Source organism: Manis pentadactyla, chromosome 1 (assembly GCF_030020395.1).
Source record: "Manis pentadactyla isolate mManPen7 chromosome 1, mManPen7.hap1, whole genome shotgun sequence".
NCBI lineage: Eukaryota > Metazoa > Chordata > Mammalia > Pholidota > Manidae > Manis > Manis pentadactyla.
The window spans coordinates 74187692-74203316 of record NC_080019.1 but is presented as its reverse complement, the minus strand read 5'-3'; the positions used below and the strand labels follow the sequence as shown (position 1 = coordinate 74203316).

The window sequence follows — 15625 nt, the reverse complement described above, 5'->3', positions numbered from 1 at the left end:
CTCATATTTTCAGTTTGCTAAATTTGGCAACCCTGGGAAGGTCTGTCCTGGCCTCACCCCCACTTAGCCACAAAGGAATGGAGGCACAGATAAGTTGTATGGCATGGCTGGCACTGGCACCACTCATCCTGATTCCAAGCCCAAGCCCTTTCCCCTTGGCACAACTGCCACCTCTGAGAGTTAATTGCCAAATGGAGTTGCAACCTGACATCTGGGGCATGTGTCAAACCACAACAGAGCCTGTCTTTCCTTTCATCAGACTCGGCCTGGGGGAGCTGCTGGAGCCCTTGGAGGGAGGGAGAGCCCTCACTTCAAAGGCCTCATCGCTGAGAATTCCAGCCACAGCCTTCCAGGTTTGCATTTGGCTTCATTTCTTGGACTTGCTTGGCTCTGGGGACTGAGGTTTTCCATGTATGTATGTAGTAAGATGGTATTGCTGGGCGGAAAATCCCACCTTCACTAAATGGTGCAGGTTCTTTTCCAAATTCCTTTACGTCTATTTATCCTCATGGCAGCCCTGTGACATGCCTTCCTGTACTGTTGTCCCCATATTGTAGATGGACAAGTTGGACACCACACACTTTGAAGGCTGACAGGACACACAGAAGGGGACTGGCTTCTCAGCCTGTTTTCTGGCTTAAAAGTCTTCCAGGCTGCCATGGGGAGAGGACCGTCCATGGCATGGCGAGCTGCTCCTGCCCTCCAAACATACATCACATTAAGCTAAAACCCATCAACCCAAGGTCCCGTCATCCCAGAGCCTGCCATCCTCCTCTGCCTCCCCTGGCACTGGGGCAGGCTCCGGGGGCACGGAGGTGAACTGAGAGTTTAACTTTCCTCCAAAGAGGTAGTAGTCCCCACACACATTTAGGCCAACCCAACACCCCCAATGCCTCGCCCTTCTCCTTCTGTGGCCTGTTGCTGAGGGTCAGGGTTAACATTCCAGGGACTTTTGTCCAAAGCCACCAACAGTGATGGGAACTGTGAACTCTGGTATTTCAGAAAGATGATCAACCACAGGCAGCAAAGGGAAAATGACTTCTGGTACTTTCTTTGCTTCCCTGCAGAAGAGCCCACTGCCCAGCCCGCTGGCCAGCCAAGGTCTCCTGGCTGACAAAGCTGAGGTTTGGTGGCATGGTTGTTGTGGAGCAAGATGCTAAGGAAGCAGGTCCCGCCACGCTGCAGGAGGGCTGGGCCGGCTGCGGCGCCTTCTCTCCTGGTGTGTGGCTGAGGAGATAAAGCCCATTGCGTCAGAGCTCTATGTGCCCCTTGCAGTTTGCGTGGCTTTCCTTCAGAGCAGAGATGGCCCCGCCTTCCGATCATTTCATTCCCCAGGTGTGTCTGGGCGTGGGTCGGGTGGTGCCATGGTGCATAACCAGATTCTCTCCCTGAGAGCTGGGACAGGCCTCAGCTGGGTAGTGGCAGGTGACACTCTTTGTGGTGGCACTGCAGATGGGGGCATGTATAAACCGCACTGCATCATCAATTAAGGGCTGGCTGCTGCAGCCTGGCCAGTCCTGTCCTGAGATGGAAAGGACGAGTGAGCCTCCACTCTCAAGCCCATTTCTATGGTCAGGAAAAGTTAGAGGAGGAGCAGCTCTTTCAGAATCACGATTAAGAACAGGGTGGATGACCACGATGGCAAGGCTGTGTGTAGGTGAAGCAATGAACAGCCCAGCCCAGCTGCCCAGCCAGCCCTCCAGGGGCCGGTATGTGAGAGCTGTCATGTTGGGTCCACCACACCCAGCGCGGCACCAGCTAAATACCACAAGGGAGCTCCGTGGATGCCATGTAGAATAGAAGGGTCCTACTTGAATCCCTAACCTACAAAATTGTGGGAAATAATAAAGTAGTTGCTGTTTTAACTTCTAAAAAAGAAAGGCAGGGTGAAATGCACACTGAATACGATAGCCTCTAGACTGGCTTCCTACCTTTCCCTTCTTGCTGCTGCCAGAGGGATCTTTCTAAGGGCCGCCCCTCTTTGGTAGACCTACCCTGAAGGCTGGGGTACCTGGTTCAGATTCAGCAGCCAGGCACTCAGGTCCCCCGTCTGGCTCTATCCTTTCCTTCCAGCCTGTGGACCACTCCCTCCACAATCCCTGTGCTCCTGTGAATCTGTGCCCCCTCCACCCTTAAACCCAACGGCCTGGCTCAAGGTCCATCTCTCCCACCGAACTCTGGCCTTCCTGGCCCTCGCTGCCTGCACCAGCCATTTTGTACATGTCCCAAGGCTGTCCAAGTTTGTTATCTTCTGTGATAGTTACTTCTCACAGGTGCCTAGAGCTTTCCAACAGACAAAGCACCTCCACACGACACACTTGTTTATGCCTTACTGCAACCCGTCAAAGCAGGGATGACTCTCTCCACTTTGCAGGTGAGCCTCGGAGACGTTGCTGTGCCCACTGAGAGTCTAAATCACTAAGTTTGAGGAGGCTGAGCTTGCCTTTCTTTCCCGTCTGATATTTTTGGACTCTACCCCACATTAAATAATCCATAGCAAAGACCTGCAGGCACAAGTGGGGTTCCTAAGTGCCAGATAGCGGAGGGGAGAGCTGAAAAGAGGGGTTTGCCTGCCTGGATTGGGCTTTTGGCTTTTAGGAGGTGGATGAGGTCTTTGCAGCAAGGTCGCTTTCTCTCCAGGAATGGGTGCTGCTGTCTGCTCCACACCGCCCCCTGCAGGCTGGGAGAGCCCATGCCTCTGTGACGGGGAAGTGAGAGTGGGGAACTTCTCTCTTGTCCACAAGGCCAGTAGGGAAGGAAGCAAAAGACTGACTGAAGGGGGAGGACACACTGTTTTTTGGAGAGTTGCCAAACAGAGGAGGGAGGTGGGAAGGGCTTCCCTAGGCCCGAGCCTTCTGGGAGGACCAAATGTGTGCGTCTGGGTCCCAACAGTGGTCCCACAGCGTCACCTAGCGCCGCCTCAGGAGAACGTGCAGAGCAGGGCTCTGGACAGGAACCCCGAGTACCTCCTAAAGGCCAGGACCTGGGCCAGGGCTTTTGCACATTAAGTGGCTGAATCACCTTGTTAATCCTCCCACCAACTGTGCCTGGCGGCACAGCGGGTCAGGGCTCAGAGAGTAAGCCGCTGTGCAAGGGCTTGGTTCCTTGCTGGGACAAGTCGGACTGCTGATCCCCCAGTGCCCTTGGCCCGCACCCGCCTGCGTGCCCTGCCCCTGCCCCTCACTAGCACCCTGGATGACCATCTCTGCCCTTCCTCTCCCATTCCTCTCCATCAGTCATTTCGGGAGACCAGTGAAAAGGCCACAATGTAAACTGCCACTCCCGGAGAATCTGCTCTTGGCCTGAGGCTGCTCATGATTTCCTGAGTATTGTCACTAAGCCCCACAGCACCATTGAAAGGCAGGGGTTATCAGCTCTGTTTCTCAGAAAAGAGAGTGAGTCTTGGAGAGTAACATACAGATTCACCTTGCTGGCCTAAGACAGAGTTGAGATGCACCCTGACCCCAGAGCCCTTGCGTCCCTGGCTCCCTGGGAGGAATTCTTGTTGTCATCACCACTGTCTTGGAGCAGCCTCTGCTGTGGTGTGAGAATGCAGGCCCTCCCGTCAGGTGGGCATGAGCTCAATGCCAGCCCTGCCTTCCAGCAGCTGTTTGGGTCTGGATGCCACATCCTTCCCTCATAGCCCTCCCCAGTGTGCCATCCCCTCCTGCCTCAGCTCAAGTCCCTCTAGCAAGGGCCTCCCCTGATGCCCTCCAGCCAGGCGCAGGGCCTCAAACCATGCTGTCCTCACCCTACCCCACTGCTGTGTCGGCATCTCCACTCAGCCAGGCTAGAGGCTCTGCCAGCACACAGCACCACACAAGGACTGTGCGTGGTGGATGGTAAACATGTCCACACATTCTTTGACACTCTCCCTTCAAAAGGTAGGCTAATTGACTTCTTGAGTATGGGCTGGGCTTAGCAATTTGCTTCTAATTTTAAAATAGATGCAAGTGATGCCTGTGTGATTGCCAAGTCTAGGTTGTAAAAGGTAATACAGCTTTGACCTGACTCTCTCTCTCAGGATGCTCACCCTTGAAAGTCAGGCCACCTGGAGAGCTTATGTGGAGGTGTTTCGGTTGACATCTGCTGCAGTCCCAGTCAGCACGTGGCATCAACTGGCAGACATGTGAAGAATGAGCCTTCAGTTGATCCCAGCCCACAGCCTTTGAGCCACCCCAGCTGGTGCAAGGTACAGCAGAGAGGAGTTGTTCCCGCCAAAACCCTGCCCAAATTGCAGATGCATGAGCAAAATAAACGGTGTAACTGAGATTTGGGAGTTGGTGACATTGCAGTAGATAACAAGAGCATTCTATCAACTTGCATGAAAAACGTTAAACACCCAATATTGAGTACTCCAAAGGGTAAAAGGGCTATAGAGACATCAGACTGTTTTACCAGTGAGCCCATGCAACCAAAGACAGACAGACATGGAGGGACGGAAATTTTTTAAATGCCATTGGAGAGTTGTATTGATCTCATGTATCACTGACATTCTGGACTTGGACCTGACATTTCAGGACTGTGTTCACTGACTTCCCTTCATCTCTTCAGGTGTGTGTGTTTGTGTGTGTGTGGGGGGGTGGTATGTGTGAGTGACATCATCATTTTATCCATTCTCAACAGAGAATACTGCTTTGCTGAGTGAGCAGCATTTGCTGGTCCAGGTACCTGGTTGCAAGTCATCTGCTCCTGCAGGATCCTTAGATTGACAGCTCCCAGCTCACCCATTTGCAGACCCCCAGATCAGTCTCTCTCAAAGTGGTCATTTCCCATCAAGTAATGAAAATAACACCTACCATTTATTGGATGTCTGTTATGAACCATCATCTCAGTCCTCATACCCCCACACAGCAGGCAATATCACCTCCATTTCCTAGGAAGCTGAATTAAATTTTCCAGTAGATACATGGCTGAGATTTGACCCCACATTTGTGTAATATCCCAACCCTTTGTCTTGCCACTAACTCCCCTCTGCTACCTTCCTGAGGACATGAAAGACTCAGGCAAATCTTTGACAGACCTTAGGTAGGTACTTTGTTTTTTTAACTGAAATACAGTTGATATACAATATTATATTCATTTCAGATGTGCAACATAGTGATTCAACAATTATATATATTACTAAATGCTCACAATAAATATAGTTACCATATGTTAACATACAAGGATATTGCAATATTATTGGCTATATTCCCTATGCTGTTCTTCCATCCCTGTGACTAATTTATTTTATAATTTGAAGTTTGTACCTCCTTATCCCCTTAATCTATTTCATCTAACTGTTTACCCCCTCCACTATGATAACCAACCATGTGTTGTCTCTGTTACGAACCTACTTAGGTAGGTACTTTGTTAACTCGTATAAGCAGTTCTTACTAATAGAGATATTTTTGACAAAAAACTAATTAAAAATCCAATCCTACAAACATTTGTTAAGGCAGACCATATATGCCAGAAGCTAAGCTAACACTTTTTTTTTTTTATAACAAGGGGAAAAATAAGAAAACAGTGGTGTTAAGCTTTCTGACCACATTCAGATCCCTTCTCTCTTCATGGCTTAAGTAAAAATGGACATCATTATTGTCACCGTCATCATCAACATCATGTATCCCACAGACATGTAATGAAGCCCCTCCTGTCACCGTAGGAGGTGAGGGTCACTCGTACCGCCTGTCTGCCCTGAAGGTCGCCGTCACTGCCACTTTGGCTTCCTAAAAGGTCGGGCTCTTCTCATCCTTGCCTGGAGGCCTGGATCCTTCTCTTCTAATTCTGCTTATCCTTATTCATGTGTTCGTTCATTCATATATTTAATGGATATTTATTGAGGTCTTATTATGTATGTGCCACTGTGTGAGTATTGAAGACAGAGCACCGAAGGGCTCTACCCTCATAAAGCCTACAGTCTGGAAAGCAAAATAGGTAATAGACAAGTAAACTAACAATTTTTTAACCACAGTCTTCATAAATGCTGTGAAGACAGGGCTGGGGTACTAGGACAGAATGTAACAGGACCCTGCCTCGGGGTGGGAGCTCCCCCCTCCACAGCCTACATCACAGCCTTTGGTGCACATTCTCGGAGATCCTCCAGCCACAGGGCCCACCAGCCTAGATACTCAGTGACAATCCCAATTCCTGGAATTTCATTCCTTTCTTACAGTTGCCTCATAGTTTGCATTACTTTGTGAATCTTCACGAATTATAATTTTAAATCAAAAGAAAAATATCCTTTAACAGTCTGGATTTAGAAAGTTCATTTTCTACAATCTTGATTTATGCCCTAATGGTATCACATAGGTGTTACATCCTTCAAACTCCATTGAGGAGTACCTCTAGTTCCACCCAAGATAGGAACAGGGACTAGATTTACCTGAAAGAAATAAACAAAAAACAGACAAAATATATGAAACGATGTTCTTTAAAACAGTGGACACCAGGCAATGAAGGACAGTGATCCCCGAGAGACAGGAAACAAATGAGGTGAGTCCTACAATTTTCACAGCTCGCTGCTTCAAGAGTTTTTTCAGGCTACAACGCAGATGGGAACCCAGGCAGATCCCAGAAAATTCCCTGGGTTCAGGAGATGGAGCTGAGAGTTCATGGAAACCAAGGTGGCTAGAGTTCACCAAATCATTCTGAAGAAGCAGAGAGCTGCAGATAGAACTCTGAAGATCCACAGAGGGTCCCCTTCAAGTAATCAGCAGAACACTGATCAGAGTATGTGTATGAAGAATATACCTGAGCCGAGGGTGGGAGGAACATCTGAAAGGATTAGAGAACAGTGGACAGCACACACAAAGGCCTGGAAATAGTGACTGTTCCCACATTAAGAACAAAAACCTCATAAATTATTGGGCAATGGGGAGAGTATTTGGAAAGGTCTTGTTGAGTAACATGATATATTAGCCCTAGATAGAGCATGTGCTCCAGACTCAGCTAACAAATCATAAAAGAATACCCCAAAAGATGTTTCCAATCCACCTGCATCTCAGACCAAGGCACAAGACTATGTATAGGAATGCCAAAATATCTAGCACCCAACAAAGAAAAATGCATAAAGTGTTGCAACCAAACAAAAATTAACAGATACACAAAGAAGCAGGAAAACATAACTGATACAAATAGTCAATCTAAAGTCACTGAGAACTGAAACAAATGTTAGAATTAGCATAAAAGGACATTAATAGTGATTATACTCATATTCCATCTACTGTAAAGTTAAATAGAGACAAAAGATAGGAAAAGCTTAAGTCAAACATAGAGATGAGATGGAGACTACAGTGTCTAAGACTGAAAAAACACTGGGATTAACATCAGATTAGACACAGCAGAAAAAAAGATTAGTGAATGTGAACCCACAGCAATAGAACTATTCAGAATGAAGCATACATAGGAAAAATAAGTTTTTAAGAAAAAAGGATCAGTAAACTGAGGGACAACTTCAAGTAGCCTTATATATATATATATATATATATATATATATATATATATATATATATATATATTGGAGTCCCTGTAAGAGAGCAGGGAAGGAGGAGTGGACAGAAAAATATTTGTAAAAGTAATAGAAAAAAATTTTCCACATTCATTGAAAACTATACAACTACTGATCCAAGAAGCTCAACAAATCCAAAGCAAAAGAAACATGAAGAAAATGACACCAAGGCATATCATAATCAAATTACTCAAAACCTAAGATATTGAGAGACATTTAGCTGCCAGAGAAAAAAGAAACACGTAGAGGAACAAAAATAAGTACAGCAGGTTTCCCATCAGAAAAATGTAAGCAAAAATACACTGGAGGATTCTGGGAAGATGTCAGAGTAGAGCACGTTTGAATCTACCTTCTCTCACATGGTGAACCTACACCTACACACAAAATATTTCATCTTGAAGAATGGAGACTGAAGCAAACACCTTCTATACAATGAGAGACAGAATGATCATACAAAAAAGTCCCCAAATGATGGGAGAGACAGAGACACAGTAAAGCAGGAATGCCATCCCCAGCACAGTGACCTCCAGATGGAAGAGAGCAGGGTATCTCTGAGAGAGCCAGGTGTGGGCTCTCTTCCCTGAGGTGCAGGAGAAAGACTTGTGGTTTACAGTGCAACTAGACCATATGTGAAAGAACCTAAGTTTCAGAAGTAAACGCCTGCCACATGGCAAGGAAACCACTGGAGGCAATTCAGGATTGGAGGAGCCAGCCAGTGCCATTGTTTGAACTTCTTCCACACGTCTTAGTGCAACAGAGCAGTATCCAGGCTCCATCTAGCAGTCCTGCCTTGTTGCCTGCTGTTGTCCATGACCCAGCCCCCATCAGCAGGACTGGAATGTTCTCTGGCTCACAAGGAGGGTGCACAAATCTGCGGGCTGGTACCACCAAGGAAACTTCCCAGAGCACAGCGGGGAATGCCTGAGCCGGGCCTGACCCCAGGTCATGAGTGGATCCCCCGGAGCAGTCCTCAGCAGCCAGAGTATGCACAGGCATACAGGTGAGGAGGCAAAGTGGGCTCAGATGTTGCCAATCTGGGAGTTACCTGGAGTGTGCCCCTGAACTACTGCTGGCCCACCACTCTCCACCTGCCAGCAGAGAAGCCATGGGGGTCCAACAAGGAGCCCCTCCAAAGAGTCCCCAAGGCTGCAACCCAGGACCACACACTGAGAACCCCAGCACCAGGAAAACTGCATCTCACACTTACTTGGCCAGCTTGCCAAAAACATGAGGTGCATGCAATCTACATAGGGGACTCTCCTACACAAGGCCAATCTTTCAAGACTTGGAGAGTGAGCCCTTTCAACTAATTCATAGAACCGAGCACAGAAAGTGATACAAAATGAGGAGACAGAAGAATACACTCCAAATGACAGAACAAGAAAAAAAACCCAGAAGGAAAAGTAAATGAAACAAGAGTTAGCTAATTTATCTGATAAAGAGTTTAAAGCAATGGTTATAAAGATACACATTGGATTTAAGAAAACAATAGCACAACTCAAGGCAGACCTCAACAAAGAGAAAGTCTAAAAAAGAACCAATCAGAAACAAAGAATTCAAGAGATGAAATAAAAAATACTACAGAGGGAATGAATAGCAGACTAGAGGATGCAGAAATTGTATCATTGACTTGGAAGGGAGAGTAATGGAAAGCACTCTAGCTGAACAGCAGAAGGAAGAAAGGATTAAAACAAATGAGAACAGGGTAAGAGAGCTCTGGGATGATGTCAAACATCCTAACATCCACATTATAGGAGTCCCAGAAGAAAAGAGAGAGAGAGAGAAAGGAATAGAAAATTTACTTGAAAAGAGAATAGCTGAAAACTTCTCTAACCTGGGGAAGGAAACAGTCTACCAGGTCCAGGAAGCACACAGAGAGCTCCAAACAAGATGGGCCCGAGGAGGTCCACACCAACACACAGCTCAATCAAAATGTCAAAAATCAAAGACAAAGAGAGAATCTTGAAAGCATCAAGAGAAAAGCAATGAATTATGTATAAGGGAAACCCTGTAAGTTATCTGCTGAATTTTCTGCAGAAACTCTATAAGCCAGAAGGGAATGGCATGTCCTCATGGCATATTCAAAGCACTGAATGGAAAAAAAAACCTCCAACCAGGAATATTCTACCTGGCAAGATTATAATTAAGAATTGAAGGAGAGAGAAAGAGCTTCACAGATAAACTTCACAGTTCACCACTTCTAAACCAGCCTTATAAGAAATGTTAAAGGGGAAGGAGGGGGAGTAAGAAATGTAATGCTATTAGAATGTGTTTGAACTTAAGTGACCATCAGCTTATTATAGATTGTTATATTCATAGGATGCCATATAAGACCCTATGGTAACCACAGACCAAAAACGTATTATAGATACAGAAAAAAGAAAGAGGGGGAACCCAACCATAATGTTAAAGAGAGTCATAAACAACAAGAGAAGAGAGCAGAAGAGGAAGAAAGGATCAGAGAAGAATAATAAAAACAGGAAACATTTAACAACATGGCAATAAGTACTACATATTGAAAATTACTTTATATGTAAATGGCCTAAATGCTCCCATCAAAAGACATAGGGTGACTGAATGGATAAAAACACAAGCCCATCTATTTGCTGCCTAATGGGGACTCACTTCAGACATAAAGACATATACAGACTGAAACTGAAGTGATGGAAAAGATACAATGCAAATAGAGATGAAAAAAGCTAGAGTTGCCATACTTAGATCAGACAAAATAGACTTCAAAACAAAGTAACAAGAGACAAAGAAGGACATTACATGATGATAAAGGGATCAGTTCAAAAAGAGAATATAACAATCATAAACATTTATACACCCATATAGGAATACCTAATATATAAACCAAATACAAACAGACCTAAAGGGAGACTTAACAGCAACAGAATAATAGTAGGGGACTTTAATACCCCACTTACATCAATGGATAGATCATCCAGACAGAAAATAAAGAAACAGACATCGAATGACACATTAGACCAGGTGGACTGAACAGATATTTACTGAACATTCTACCCAAAAGCAACATAATAAACATTTTCCTCAAGTACACATGGAACATTCTCCAAAATAGATCATATATTAGGACACAAAGCAAGTCTCAACAAATTTAAGATTGAATTGTATCAAGCATCTTCTCAGACCACAATGGTATAAAACTAGAAATCAATTACAGGAAAAAAAAGTGGAAAAAACAAACACTTGGAGGCTAAACAAAATGCTTCTAAATAATGGATCAAGGAACAGATCAAAGAGGAAATCAATACATGGAGACAAATGTAAACAAACACAATGATTCAAAATGTGTGATGCAGCAAAAGCAGTTCTAAGGGAAATGTATAGCAATATAGGTCTACCTCAAGAAACAAGAACAATTTCAAACAGTCTACACCTACACCTAAAAGAACTAGAAAAAGAACCAAGATCAAACTTAGTAGAAGGAGGAACATAATAAAGATCAGAGTGGAGATAAATAAAATAGGGACTAGGAAAACAGTAGAAAAAATCAATGAAACCGAGAGCTAGTTCTTTGAGAAGATAAGCAAAATAGACAAACCCTTAACCTGACCTACCAAGAAAAAAAAGGACACAAACAAAAACATGAAATGAAAGAGGAAAAGTTACAACTGACACCAAAGAAATTCAAAGAATTAAAAATGAACTGTATAAAAAAATATATGCCAATAAATTGAAGAAGAAATGGGTAAATTCCTAGAAACATGCAGTTTTCCAGGATTGACCCAAGGAAGAAAGAGAAAGTCTCGACAGACAGTTACTAATAATGAAATTGATCTGGTAGCCTAAAAGCTCCAACAAACAAAAATCCAGGACCAGATGGCTTCATGGACGAATTCTACCAAACATTTAAAGATGAGCTAATACCAATCCTTAAAATATCCCAAAAAATAGAAGAGGAGGGAATACTTCCAAACTCATTCTAATAGTCCAGTTGTACTCTTAATACCAAAACCAGACAAAGACACTACCAACAGCGAAAATTACAGACCAATAGCCCTGATGAATATAGATGCAAAATTCCTCAACAAAATATTAACAAACTGAATTCAAATATATATCAAGAGGATCACTCATCATGACCAAGTGCGATTTATTCCAGGGATGCAAGGATGGTACAATATTTGTAAATCAATCAATGTGATATACCACATTAAAAAAAAGGAACCATATAATCATCTTAATAGATGCTGAAAAAGCATTTGACAGAATACAAAATCCATTCATGATAAGAACTCTCACCAAAGTGAGTATAGAGAGAACATACCTCAACATAATAAAGGCTATATGTCACAAACCCACAGCCATCATCATACTCACTGGTGAAAAGCTTAAAGCTTTTCCTCTATAATCAGGAACAAGACAAGGATGCCACCTCTCAACACGTTTATTCAAAATCATCCTTGAAGTCCTAGCCATGGCAATCAGATTAGGAAAAGCAATAAAAGGCATCCAAATTGGTAAGGAAGAAGTAAAATTGTTATGATTTGCAGATGATGTAATACTATATATAGAAAACCCTAAAGACTCCACCAAAAAACTATCAGAAGTAATAAAATGGATTCAGCAACATTGCAGGGTACAATAATTAATATATAAAATCTGCTGCATTCCTATATACTAACAATGAACTAGCAGAGAGAGAAATCAAGACAATTCCATTTACAATTGCATCAAAAAGAATAAAATGCCTAGGAGTAAACCTACCCAAAGTGGTCGAAGAGCTATCCATGCTCTAAAAACTGTAAGACACTGATGAAAGAATTGAAGAAGACATAAACCAATGGAAATCTATTCCATGTTCATGTAGGAAGAATTGATACTGTCAAAACGGCCATCTTGCTCAAAGAAATTTACATATTTGGTGAAATCCCAATCAAAACACCAATGGCATTTTTCAATGAAGCAGAGCAAAAAATCCTAAAATTTATAACCTATAAAAGACTCTGAAGAGTCAAAGCAATCTTGGGAAAGAAGAACAAACCTGGGGGTATCATGCTCCCTGATTTCAAGCTATACTACAAACTACAGTGATTAAAACAATGTAGTCCTGGCACAAGTACAGACCCATAGATCAATGGAACAGTACAGAGACTAAAATAAACCCCTGCATATATGGTCAGTTAACATATGACAAAGGAACCGTGAATATACAATGAGGAAAAGACAGTCTCTTCAATAAATGCTGTTGGGAAAACTGGACAGCTACATGTAAGAGAATGAAACTAGACTACTGTCTTACATCATACACAAAAGTAAATTATAAATGAATTAAATACCTAAATGTAAGACATGAAACATAAAACTCTTATATGAAAACATAGGCAAGAATCTCATGAACATCAGCATAAGAAGTTTCTTTTTGGATATGTCTCCCCAGGGAAGGGTAACAAAAATGAAAGTGAGCAAGTGGGACTATATCAAACTAAAACCTTCTGCACAGTGAAGTAAGCCTTCAACAAAACAAAAGGCAACCTACCATATGGGAGAATATATTTTACAAATGAGAGATCCAATGAGAGGCTAACATCCAAAATATATAAAGAACTCATACAACCTAACACCAAAAAACCAAACAATCCAGTTAAAAAATGGGTAGAGGACCTAAACAGATATTTTTCCAAAGAAGACATCCAGATGGCCAACAGATACATGAAAAGATATTCAACATCACTAATCATTAGGGAAATGCAAATCAAAACCACAATGAGGTATCACTTCACACCAGTCAGAATGTCCACTATCCAAAAGACAAGAAATAACAAGTTTAGTGAGGATGTAGAGAAAAGGGAACCTTCCTACACTGTTGGTAGTAATGTAAATTGGTCCAGCCACTGTGGAAAACAATATGGATGTTCCTCAAAAAACTAAAAATAGAAATACTATACAACTCAGCAATTCCATTTCTGGGGATTTACCTGAAGAAAACAAAATCACTAATATGAAAATATATATGCCACATTATGTTCACTGCAGCAATATTTATAATAGCCAAGATATGGAAGTCACCCAAGTGCCCATTGATAGATTAATGAAGAAGATATGGTACATATGCACAATGAAATACTACTCAGCCATAAGAAAGAAGGAAATCTCACCATTTGTGACAACATGGATGGACCTAGAGGGTATCATGCTAAGTGAATAAGCCAGGAAGAGAAAGACAAATACCATAAGCTCTCACTTATATGTGGAGTCTAAAAATAAAACAAAAAAGAAATAGTCCCACAAATATAGACAACAGACTGTTGGTTACCATAGGGAAAATGGTTTGGGGATGAGTGAAATAGGTGAAGGGGATAAAGATGTACAAACTGCAAATTATTAAACAAATTAGACATAAAAATAGAAGTACAACATAGAGTATATAACCTTTAATATTGTAATATCTTGGTGTGATAATGGGGTAACTACACTTATTGTGGCAAGCATCTAGGAATGTATATAATTATTGAGTCATTATGTTGTATATCTGAAACCAATATACTGTATATCAACTTTATTCCAATAAAAAGAAGAATTCATTGGGCCCACATATTCAAAATACTGAAAGAAAAAACTGACAATCTTGGATTTTATATTTAGCAAAAACAGGTTTTAAAAAATGAATGTGAAATCGTTTTTGAGACAGGATGAAAAATTTTGACATCAGCAGAAATAAGAATTCTTTTTATGGGATCATTATCAGACTGGAGATGGCTGAGGAAAGAATATCTGAGCATGAGGATATATCAATAGAAACTTCCAGAACTGAAAGTTGAAGAGAAAAGAAACACTGAAAACAAAACAGAACATCCAAGAACTGTGGATGCCTACACAAGATTGTGTAACATGCATGTAATGGGAATACTAGAAGGGGAAGGAAAAGAGGAACACAGGAAATATTTGATTCAGTAATGACTGAGAATTTCCCCAAATTAATGCCAGACACCAAATCACAGATCCAGGAAGCTCATAGAACACTAGGCAGGATCAGTGTTCCGAAACCCAGCGTTCAGAAACACGTAGGCATGTCATATTCAAACTGCAGAAGACAAAAGATAAAAAATATTGAAAGAAGTCAGAGGGAAATCATCTTACCAATAAAGAAGCAAAGTGAAGAATTACAAGTGAATAAATTTCAATCCATACTTCACACTATATAATAAAAAATTCACTCAAAATGGACCATAGACCTAATGTGAAATGTGTAACTGAACCTTCCAAAAGAAAACAGGAAAAAGACACATATATGAATTGAACCTCATCAAAATTAAAAACTCTCTAAGAGATATTAAGAGAATGCAAAGACAAGTCACAGACTGGGAGCAAATATTTGCAAACATATTTTCAATATAGGACTTGCATCCAGAATTTACAAGAATTCCTTAAATTCAGTTATAAATTAAACAACCCAACTTTAAGAATAGGCAAAAGATTTGAACAGACAACTCACTGAAGAACATATATGAACGGCAAATAACTGCATGAAAAGATGTTCAACATCATCAGTCGTTGGGCGAATGCAAATTAAAAACCACAATGAGATACAACACAAATATTAGAATGGTTAAAATTAAAAAGACTGACCATATATAATGTTGGTGAGTATGTTGGGGAAACAAAATTCTCATACACAGCTGGTGGAGATGTAAAATACAATTACTTTAGAAAACAGTTTGGAAGTTTCTAAAAAAAAGTTGAATATACAACTATCCTATGATTCAACCATCCCATTCCTAGATACTTTGTCAAGAGTCATAAAAAAGTATGTCCAAAAACTTGCACACAGATGTTCATAGGAGTTTTATTTGTGATTACCAAAGACTGGAAACAGCCCTAAGTCCCTCAACAGGTGAATGGATAACGAATTCCATATAATGGAATCAGCAACAAGAAGAAACTATCAATACACATGACAATGTGGGTCAATATTAAAATACTTGTGCTGGCAAAAGGAACCAGACAAAAAAAAAAAAGAATGCATACTTAAAATGCCTTTTTTTTTAACTCTAGAAAATACAAACTAATTTGTAGGGAAAGGAAGCAGTGGTTGCCTGGGTGAAGGATGTTGTGTGGGAAGAGTGGGAGAAAGGGATTACCAAGGGGCACACGGATACTTTT

The 15625-nt window shown here is 42.0% G+C and overlaps 1 long non-coding RNA gene across 2 annotated transcripts; it reads left to right on the top strand.

Moving 5' to 3' along the window:
• The first annotated feature begins 256 nt into the window (after nucleotides 1-256).
• On the top strand, nucleotides 257-4444 carry LOC118908237 (uncharacterized). 2 transcript variants are annotated; one of them, XR_005023109.2, is made up of 3 exons: nucleotides 257-353; nucleotides 1068-1335; nucleotides 4025-4444. It is a non-coding gene; the product is annotated as an uncharacterized LOC118908237 (long non-coding RNA). The 2 variants fall into 2 exon arrangements; XR_008999151.1 differs by having other exon boundaries at nucleotides 1003-1335.
• The last annotated feature ends 11181 nt before the right edge of the window (nucleotides 4445-15625 follow it).